Below are 10,470 nucleotides of genomic sequence, written 5' to 3' on the forward strand. Positions count from 1 at the left end.
GCAAGCAACTGCATCCTTTTTACCCTGAAAAATAATGTTTTCTCCCCTGATAGCGGGGACCCACCAGCTAGATATTCACACGCAAGGAAGTGCGTCCCTATTACGGGAAAAAAATGACCCCCCTGACAGCTGGGACCCAGCAGCTATATCTTCGCATGCAAGGAAGTGCGTCCTTATCCTCCCTGACAGCTGGGAACCACCCGGTCGAAGCATACATAGCGTTGTATGTCTTGTCACGAACGTGTACGCACATACTAGTCGATCGGTCACTCTGCAACGATGAACCATGGCCGAGTAAGTAGCGGCACATGTCATAATAGAGCCCTCTATGTAGCAGTTCAGGCTGTCCCATCTAAACCGTGTACACGTACATACAGCCACACGCCAAAAAATACAGCCACATACGTACATACGAGCGAGGTCTCGAAACGCGTACTCGCCCATATGGACGGCCAGGGCTCGTGTACATGGAGAGGCAATAGATGGCAGCGATGTTGTCCTGTTCATCTTCAGCTAACCGGCTGGGTCGGAACGGAGGAAACAACATCATCTTCACCGGGAGCCAAGTGACTAGTCGGGATGCATCCTGTTCATCGGGAGGCAATAGACTGGGTCAGAATGGCTCGTGTTCATTGGGACCCAACTGCCTTGGACGGAACAGTAGGAATGGGGTCTGGCGTACCGCAAAACGGAGGAAAACAACCTTGTGTTCGATCACGTACAGTCGATACAGGGTCCTGTTCATCGGGAAGGGTCTGGCGTACCGCAAAACAGAGGAAACTGTCTTGTGTTCGAGCTCCTACAGTCGAAATGGGGTGCTGTTGATCAGGAGGGGTGTGGCGTACCGCAAAACGGAGGAAACTTACTTGTGTTGGAGCGCCTACGGTCGAAACGGGGGTCCTGTTCATCAGGAGGATTGTGACGTACCGCAAAACAGGACTCCACGGGCTACTGTTCATCCACCGTCTACTGCCTCGCTCTAGCCTCCACGGGCTACTGTTCATCCACCGTCGACCTCCTCCAGCCTCCACCTGCGACAGTTCATCCATGACGTCTCCCTCCTGCCTCCACCATCTACTGTTCATCCATGGGCTCCTATTCATCCAGCCTCCACCAGCTACTATTCAACCAGCCCTCTCCACTGGGTCCTATTCAACCACCCCTCCACGGGCTACTGTACATCCAGCCCTCCACTGGCTACTATTCAACTAGCCCTCCACCGGCTGCTGTTCATCCAACGCTCCATGGGGTCCTGTTCATCCACCCCAACTGGCTCGATCGGGGTCCTGTTCATCCAGTGGCAACGATCTCTACTACCATGGGGTCCTGTTCATCCAACCCCCATCGAGAACTATTCATCCAACCCCCAACAACACTCACTGTTCATCGAGAGGCAGCAGGTTCGATCGGCTTTAGTTAGGAGCCATAGCGAAGGAATCGCTCGATCGGGTTCAATTAACAGACAGGGATCGATCGATCGCTTGGGTTTAGTAACGCGTAGCCTGCAGTGCAATCGCTCGGGTTCAGTAGGCGAAGCCTCGCTCGGGTTCAGTTAGATCCCAACGCCTCGCACCCACGCGCGTACATGTACAAGATAAACGTACATCGCTCGGCCCCGACCACCCACCGTAACCAGGATCTCCCCGATATTTTCCCCGCCCTCGCTTCTACCACGGTTTTTTTCGTCATGGACGGCCCAAAGAAAGTCATGCAGTTGCACCTCCGGCCCACCCAGGACGAAAAGCCCACTTTCTGTCATAATTTTTTGTCATAGAAGTAGGAGCCCACCACATCTATGATGATACCGGGTTTTGTCACATTTATCGTCATTGAAGTGTCATAAGCATGACAGAAAAAAATCTGTTCGGCCCAAAATGTCATGGATGTGTCTTTTTTTTGTAGTGCCATCTTGCAAGTTATAGTCACCTACTACGTGTTATGATCCGACAACCCCGGAGAGACAATAGTCGGGAAACTTCCTAGTGATGACCGTAGTTTGAGGAGTTCATGTATTCACTGTGTGTTAATCCTTTGTTCTGGTTCTCTATTAAAAGGAGGCCTTAATATCCCTTAGTTTCCAATAGGACCCCACTGTCACGGAAGGGTAGGACAAAAGATGTCATGCAAGTTCTTTCCATAAGCACGTATGACTATTTACAGAATACATGCCTATATTATATTTATGAACTGGAGCTAGTGCCGTAACACCCTAGGTTATAACTGTCACATGATGAATATCATCCAACAAATCATTGATCCAATGCTTACGATTTTCCTACATATTGATCTTGCTAAGTTACTACTGTTGTTGTTACTGTTGTACTCTCTACAAAATTATTGCTATCACTGTTATCGTTACTATTTCTGCTGCTACTACTATCAAAACTATCATATTACTGCGCTACTGATCACTTTGCTGCAGATAATTAATCTCTAGGTGTGGATGAATTGACAACTCAACTGCTAATACTTGCAAATATTCTTTGGCTCCCCTTGTGTCGAATCTATAAATTTGGGTTGAATACTCTACCCTTAAAAATTGTTGGGATCCCCTATACTTGTGGGTTATCAAGACCTTTTTCAGGCGCTGTTACCGAGGAGCATAGCTATATTTGTTGAGTCACTTGGGATTATTATCAATTTATCACTATGAAGAATCTGAAGGATGCTAAGACTAATATTTTTGCCTCTTAGACGAGGGGAGGTAAGGAACTGTCATCCAGCTCCGCTTTAGATTCACCTTCTATTATAAGTAAACTTGCAACACCACCACATGCTATCAATCCTGATATGTCGCAAGTTATTGATGATGCTACTTCTGCTATGAATGATACTTATGATGATGCTAGTACCTTGCTTGATGATAATGTGCCACTAGGTGAATTTCTTGATGAACAAATTGCTAGAGTAAGACAACATGATATTGTTGAAACTGATGGTGAGCTTGAACCTAAATATCTTGAAACACCTATTAGAACTATCCATCCTAGATATGAATTGCCAAAGGTACTGGAAGGTTATGTTATGAATGAGGAGACAACTAGAGATATTCTTGCTTGTAAGGATAGAGATCTAGAGAAATTATTATGCAAGTATAAAGAAAAACTAGTGGACCCGTTGCACCAAATGGCGCAGAGGCACGCTAAATCCATGTATGTGATGAAAAAAAATCCATGGTTGAATCCCTTTTAATATGAAACTTGGTGGATTGGTGTCTACAATGAGATGTATATACATATTTTATTTTGGTAGCGCAGAGTCCCATTTAAACAAATCCATGAAATGTGTAAAGCTGACAATTAAGCTCAATTAAGATGATACTCACAATGCTACTCTTCAACTTGAGAGGCAGCTTACTTAGGGGTATTGACACCTTAGCCATGATGATGCAACAATTTGTTAACATTCTTCGCTCAAAAGATCATAATCAACAGAAAGAGAAGCAGCAAACTAACAACCCAACTAACTGAAGAACATGTGCAAATGTTTTTTTTCAAAAAACAAACATTAATTCTTAATTGGTTTTGATGAACTCAATTATATTGTTACATATTTGTATCAATTTTTGTTCATACATAACTTCTTTCTCCGTTGCTTGTACCACTGAGGCCATACTTCTACCAATAACTACATTGCTCCCAGTATCAGGAAGGCCGAGCAGCATGAATATAAATATATATGAACGAGTAACAATTCCAAAATATAAAAGCAAGCTGCAGGCTGCTAAAATGGTTGGCCTGTTTTAGAAATGGTAGTAAACTACAACACATTGTAACATGGGCTCCACATTAAAGAGTTTTTTGCTTCGGAGCAGAATACAATGAAGTTATTATATCAAATTGTCTTCGTAGGCCTTCTTATTAGAGTTGAGTGTGATTCCTTATCATGTTAATGCATCTTGACCCACAATTTCAGTCCTTCCAATAACTGACCAAGGGAAAAAGTTAGTTCGTGCTTGACAACAATAAGCACCTCGTTGGTGTGGTCATTGTTGTGTTGTACCAGATGATGCTGCCCATGTGTTTGTTTCTCCAGGAAGTCTATAAACATGGTTGTTGATGGTTAATCTAATTAAATAACACCACCCAACTGTGCTTTGGAGGGTGGGTGCCTACAATATTGCCCAACACTATATGGGAAAAGTATTCCAAGTCATAGTTGATTGTATCGTAGTCATAGCATTGTCTAAATAAGTAAAATATGGATGACATCAATCTAGAAAAAAACTTAAACCATTCAGTCCAGAGAATCCACAATCCAAAATTCCATTCTCGATAAGATTGTCTACCCATATGTAGGCGTGGTAGGGAAAATAGCAATGGAAAGATGACTTGGAATTGAATATTTTCCATGAAACATACAAAATGACAACTAAATCAGGAATACCAAGACAAAGAAAATAATGTTTTGACTGTCTTCCTGCTACTGATTATCATGGTTACTTTAGTGTATGCAAGAAAGAAAATCAAATAAACACATGTCTTGCATACCAAAATGTCACTACCCGGACAAATGGTCTAAACAAAATCACGTCTGCAATCTTTCACATTTCGATCAAAGAAGCCCCAACAACACCATATATATACTTGAGTTTGATACAAAGCATGATGCATTTCTAGATGAAACGGTGGAAAGCCCCGAGCCTAAACACCATAGGCAAATGAAAGTGGAGTCGAACATATGAAATAGATAAGGATGCTACATACCCACCTGCAACTGATCTGTGGCACGGAATCTACACATCTCAAACCCTGTGAGAACCGAAACTGTTAACAAAGAGCGTGAAAAAAATGTTAGTTGCCATCCTAAAACTAACATACACTGAAGTATGTTGACATATTTAAAGAGAATTCATACAATCAGTGGATCATAGAAGCCCTGATAAGCAACACTTTTTATTAGAAAGATGCATTCACATATATTTTTCTAAAATCCCATGGAAATGTGTTGATCATTCCAGGGAAATATGAAATTCATACCAAAAAACCTAGGACACATATGGGAACAGTCTTTAAGGCAAAGCAAGTATTTCACTAATCAACACAGAAGCTTTGCACATTCCATGTTTCTGGAGTAAACATGGCGATGTTACACGACAGGAAGGCAACAAACTGGAAGTTTAACAGCTCTATGTGATTTGAGTACAGTTCAAAACAGAACCTACATAGGTAGCCTATGGAGCTGTAAACCAAGACAGAGGCCAAGGCAGAAAGTCGAACAGTGACAAAGGAACATCGAAGCATAAAAAAGTGTCAAAATATATTCTGATGTTGTTCAATATTGCTTTCAAAATCAGTACACCGACCAACCAACAGGCCTTGTTAGACCTTAGGTACAAAACATCAATCTATTATTCCAAAAACAAGAAGGTAATATACTTTAAGAAATTCAACAGTCAGACCATGCAGTCACAAATAAAAAAGGCAATATATTACGTGGAACGAGAAGTACAAATTGAAAATATAAATGGAAGACAAAGTTGCATAATTAGCATAATGAACAATAATTTGGATTAATGCATGTAGTAATTTTTTTAAAATAATGCATGTAGTAAAGTTAGCGCCATAGAAACACTGGTTTTTTTACATTACCCTTCCAGCTATTACAGATGAGCATATTCTTAGATAGAACTGGCCAATAAAATATAGGTTGCTCATTTAAGGCCTTTCACTATATATAGCTATTTTCAAATTAACCAACCTACATCTGATCTGTTGATAATAAACCTTAGTGGAAATTACACCCAAAAATCATTGGAATAAACACTACAAGTTTTCATTTAACATGATATTGGTACAAAAAAGGAAAGTATTTAGACAAACATAATTGAGCGAGCTGCAGTGCACACAGGTCTTTTAGAGATAACATCGGACAAAGAAGCATGATTGATTCGTGTACCAAACATTATGTATCAGCTAGAAACAAAAGGGTGGAAATACATAGTAATTACTGAAATGGTATAATTCAGGTGCATCCCACTGTCTCATGTACCATCCTAGCATAGTTGTTAGTCTAGGATATGCCCTGATCTTTTTTCGAGGCGTTTCTCTAACCACATGCATGTAGACTTACCTATCTGCCACCTCTTCATGTTGACAGGAGTTGTATTCATAATCTCATCATACACAACGTATTTCCTAAAGGGGAAATTAAGTACAGCCGTGTTTGGTATTTGTTCAGAAATGGCAAGTAGATCCCACCGCAAGATACCACCATATTGATTTTTTGTTGCTTTTATACTCATGTGACAGCAATATAGAACAACTTCAGAATCTTGACAGTATATATAACCCCCTATGATGCAAAAAAGTAATAAGGTATTTCTTTCAAAATATAGACTGAGTTTTGAACAGCGGGCATGAATTTTCAGTGCAAAATTCTTGATCTTATTCAGGAAACAAAGCCTAGAACTTATACATAATAGTGGTGAATCAAAAGCCTACAAAGAAATTGTACTTTCACGAATGGCAGAGCCTAACTATGCTTAATACCATCTTCGAACACCACTAAAAAGGAGCTGCTTACTTTCTCCGGTCGTTTCGCCTACAAAGGAGAGCATCTGCGTTATCATAACATAATGAGATACATAGGTTGGGCACATACCGCATGGCACATAACAGTTAGCAGATGAAAAGCCAGCATTAGGAAAAAAATGATGCTACTTATGCATGAACATCTATAAAATGGAGTGATGCAAAATTGCCTCTAGAACAACCCATAAGTATTAGTGGTAAAAGGAATTCTGAAACTATACACACATGTTCAGTAGAGTACAAAAGACAGATATAAATTAATCAGAGGAAAGTTGAATTTAAACCTGTAATTCAGTAGCAATAGACATCCGAGGAAACTTGAATTTAAATCCCTAATTAAACAACAACACAAATCTTCAACATGAACTTTTTTGAGTTACACTCCAGAAGTGAATTTCTTTGAGCTAGACTCTAAAAGTGAACAATTTTTGCATGGGTCACGTGTGTTGGTGCAGAGTTCATAAATGAACATGCAGGAGATTTAAATTCAAGTGACCAGAGAGGAAGGGGAAAGCTACATTTTGCATGGTTTCAATAACCATAAGAACTAACTCTACACTAACCATTCGCTCAAAAAAATCTGCAGTAACCATGTCTGCAAAACTTATGAACCAATAATAGCAGCGAGCGTCCAGTAGCAGCGAGCGTCAAGCCAGTGACCATAGCATCCAACAGACGAGCGTATGAATTAAATATATTCGCTATATAAGCAGTACACTTTTCAGTATAGCCTGAGATTGTTGTAGTAAAGGATGCACCTAGAATCTAGATCAAACATTCATGTGTACCCACAAAAAATAGGATAGGGGGCATACTGATGAAAATATATATTCAAGTGTTTGATTATAAATTTAGTAAAGCAAGCCACCATGGGCAGGGTGGCTGAACAAAGAAATTTTGTATTTCTAACGAAACCAAAATCCTTGAATCTTTCTACCAGCAAAAATCATGTGGAACACTTCAAACATTAAGGATGAACAATTAATAGTAACATATACAGTTTATGGTGTCTAACTGTTGCCCTCACTGTTTTGGTAATTTGGTATTAATAAAATGAAAGATACATATGATGGTTAATTCTCGGTAATTATTAGCAGGTAGTCTTGCAGCTGTTAAAAAACATCCATTGGTTATTACTTAGTAATTTCCATGTAAATGAAAGATACATGACAAAAATATGAAATGATGGTTATCCCATATGTCTAAATGGAAGATAAATGGCAAAAGGAAATTGAATGCTAATGCCGAGTCATTCAAATGCATTTGAGATCAAAATAGATCATGCAGAAAAAATGGACTTAGCTATGTTTTAGTTATTCTGTTTTGTTTGCAGAGATTATGCCGCTTATAAAGATGTTAACCAAGAAATTTCCATACTTCAGACCAGCAAAAACGACTCTGGAAAGTTCATTGATAGCTAGAGATCTTGGTCCCGACAAGCAAAATAAGGAGCCACCGAGCCAGATCTTTATTTGATAAAAGAATATGACATTTTTATCTCTCTGTTCTCTAAAGCATACTTCATTTCTCACTAAAATACATGCAAAAAACTGCACATAAGAAACATCACATATCTATAGAATATGTTAGAGCCCAGACCTCTACAAAAAACTACACATAAGAAACACCACGGTCGTAGCAGCACGAGCAAGAGTTGGGATTTCGCATCTACCTCATCTCTCCCCCCTGCACTCATCTAGTCTCCTTGCGCCAAATAAACTCATCCTGGAAGAAAATGAACTCTCAGAAATCACAGTAAAACACGCACATCAACGACACAACACAATAGATAAATCAACAAGAATACAAATTAGTTCCTCCGTCAAATTTTCAAAACAGATTTACCAGCATATGTGAACTAAGGACTGGGACGGGCAACTCAAATGTTACGCCACCTGCAAAAACAGAACCTCCTCAGCAATCTCATAGATGTAGGACAAGGCCGATAAGCAAAAATATTTTGATGATGAAAAAAATGTATAGATCACTGAAAAAATAGTGCGCTATAGCGTCGCTAATAGCACGCTATAGCATATTGAGAATTGCCTCGCTAAATATATTGGTGTACAAACGTCTCACTAATAGCACGCTATAGCGCGATATAGCACACTAATAGCATATTTTAAGGTCGCCGCTATTTTGCTGTAGCGCGCTATTTTTTTCATTGATATAGATACATGCGTTGAGAAACCGATTATATACATTCAGATTGAACAACTCAACTATGTCCCAGAAAGATCTTAAGCCCAGAGGGCAGAAACCGATTACATACATTCAGATTCAACAACTCAACTATATCCCGAATGAGTTAAGCCTAGAGAGCCCTTCAAACTGAACCAAAAATAGTGAGCCCACAAAAATGAACAACACAAGAGGTAGTTTGTTAGCAAATCCAACAATAAACAATCTTATAATTCTTAAATTTATAACCCTTGCAGCACAGGGGCCTTTCCACCTGGATCTATCGTCGACTGGCTGATTGGGTGGCACACCCATTGCTCCAAGGTAGCAGGCAGGCACCTCCAACTCATCTTCCTCCTCTGCACCAAAAAATGTTAAGCCAAATTGGAGAATGAAAGGCACCGCCTGGAGCACATTCCGGCATGATTTAGAGGACACCTAGGAGAAAAGGTAGGAGGATGAGGGCTGGAGGTGCAGTCGAGGAATGCTTACATGACAAGGCAAAACTGGCTGGGAAGAGGGGAGATGGGCACTTCACTTCGGAAGAAGAGACAGGTGGAGGGTCAGTGGCACCATGGACATGGCACGGTGGTCACGCCGAGCCGCCTTCCTTGCAGAAATCAGATTGTACCCCCGAAAAAGACGGATTGAAGGAGACGTCGAGCACATCCGTTCCTCACCATGGACCACCTTGGAAGCTCATGGTGTCCAGCCACAGACGCTGCTCCTATCCTCACCACTGCCACTGATGGAAAGGAGGAAGAGGCGGGCGGAGGAGGCTGAGTACGGGCTGGGATGGATGAGGAGGCGGAGCCCCGGCGGGCCGGCACTCTAGATGAAGGATGGAGGAAGAAGCGGGAGGAGCGGGCGGGATCCTAGCGGGGCTGGAGCCTGGATGAGGAGGCGAGGGATGGAGGCGGGGTGGTGAGGTGGCTGCCGGATTGGGGAAAAGAGCCTAGGTTTCCACGCCCAATGGATGCACATCGCGCGTGAGGAGAAGATTAGCTGAAACCTTTCCGCACCTTTTCACATCTCACCCAGCCAATATGCGTAAGACACAAGCCCACCAGTCATAGGGCAAAGAAAACTACCAATAGGTGAAAACCAGATTTACCTGTACGTGAAAATTGGACGGCTCAGACAAGCCAGTTGACCAAAACAAGCTCGATCCAATGGCCGACGAAGTCCCAATCTGGGGGAGCACCGTGAGGCCAAGTTGGCTAGCCTCCTTATATGTTAAAATCTTTGAATGCTAGAATGAAATGTGATCCTAAGTTTGCTACTTCACCTATCTTTATTGATGATAAGGATTATGAATTCTCTGTCGACCCATAGTTAATTACTTTGGTTGAATCTGATCCTTTCATTGGTTATGAAACTGAAACTGTTGTGGCACATCTTACTAAGTTAAATGACATAGCCACCCTTTTTGCTCATGATGAGAAAAATCGCTATTACTATATTCTTAAATTATTTCCGTTCTCATTAAAGGGTGATGCTAAAGCTTCGTACAATACTCTTGCTCCTGGTTGTGTGCGTGGTCCCCAGGATATGATTCATTACTTCTCTAAAAAATATTTTCCTGTCCATAAGAAACAAGCTGCCTTATAGGAAATATTTAACTTTGCGCAAATTGAAGAAGAGAGTCTCCCACAAGCATGGGGGAGGCTTCTCCAATTGCTTAATGCTTTGCCTGATCATCCTCTTAAGAAAAATGAAATACTTGATATCTTCTATAATGGACTAACTGATGCTT

At 41.1% G+C, this 10,470-nt stretch overlaps 1 long non-coding RNA gene across 1 annotated transcript; it reads right to left on the reverse strand.

The window, feature by feature from the left end:
* Positions 1 to 7,895: 7,895 nt before the first annotated feature.
* LOC119297077 lies at positions 7,896 to 9,634 on the reverse strand. The gene is made up of 4 exons (XR_005145512.1): positions 9,207 to 9,634; positions 8,989 to 9,073; positions 8,379 to 8,428; positions 7,896 to 8,258 (listed from the first exon to the last, which is right to left on the reverse strand). It is a non-coding gene; the product is annotated as an uncharacterized LOC119297077 (long non-coding RNA).
* Positions 9,635 to 10,470: the final 836 nt, after the last annotated feature.

Source organism: Triticum dicoccoides, chromosome 5A (assembly GCF_002162155.2).
Source record: "Triticum dicoccoides isolate Atlit2015 ecotype Zavitan chromosome 5A, WEW_v2.0, whole genome shotgun sequence".
Taxonomy (NCBI): Eukaryota; Viridiplantae; Streptophyta; class Magnoliopsida; order Poales; family Poaceae; genus Triticum; species Triticum dicoccoides.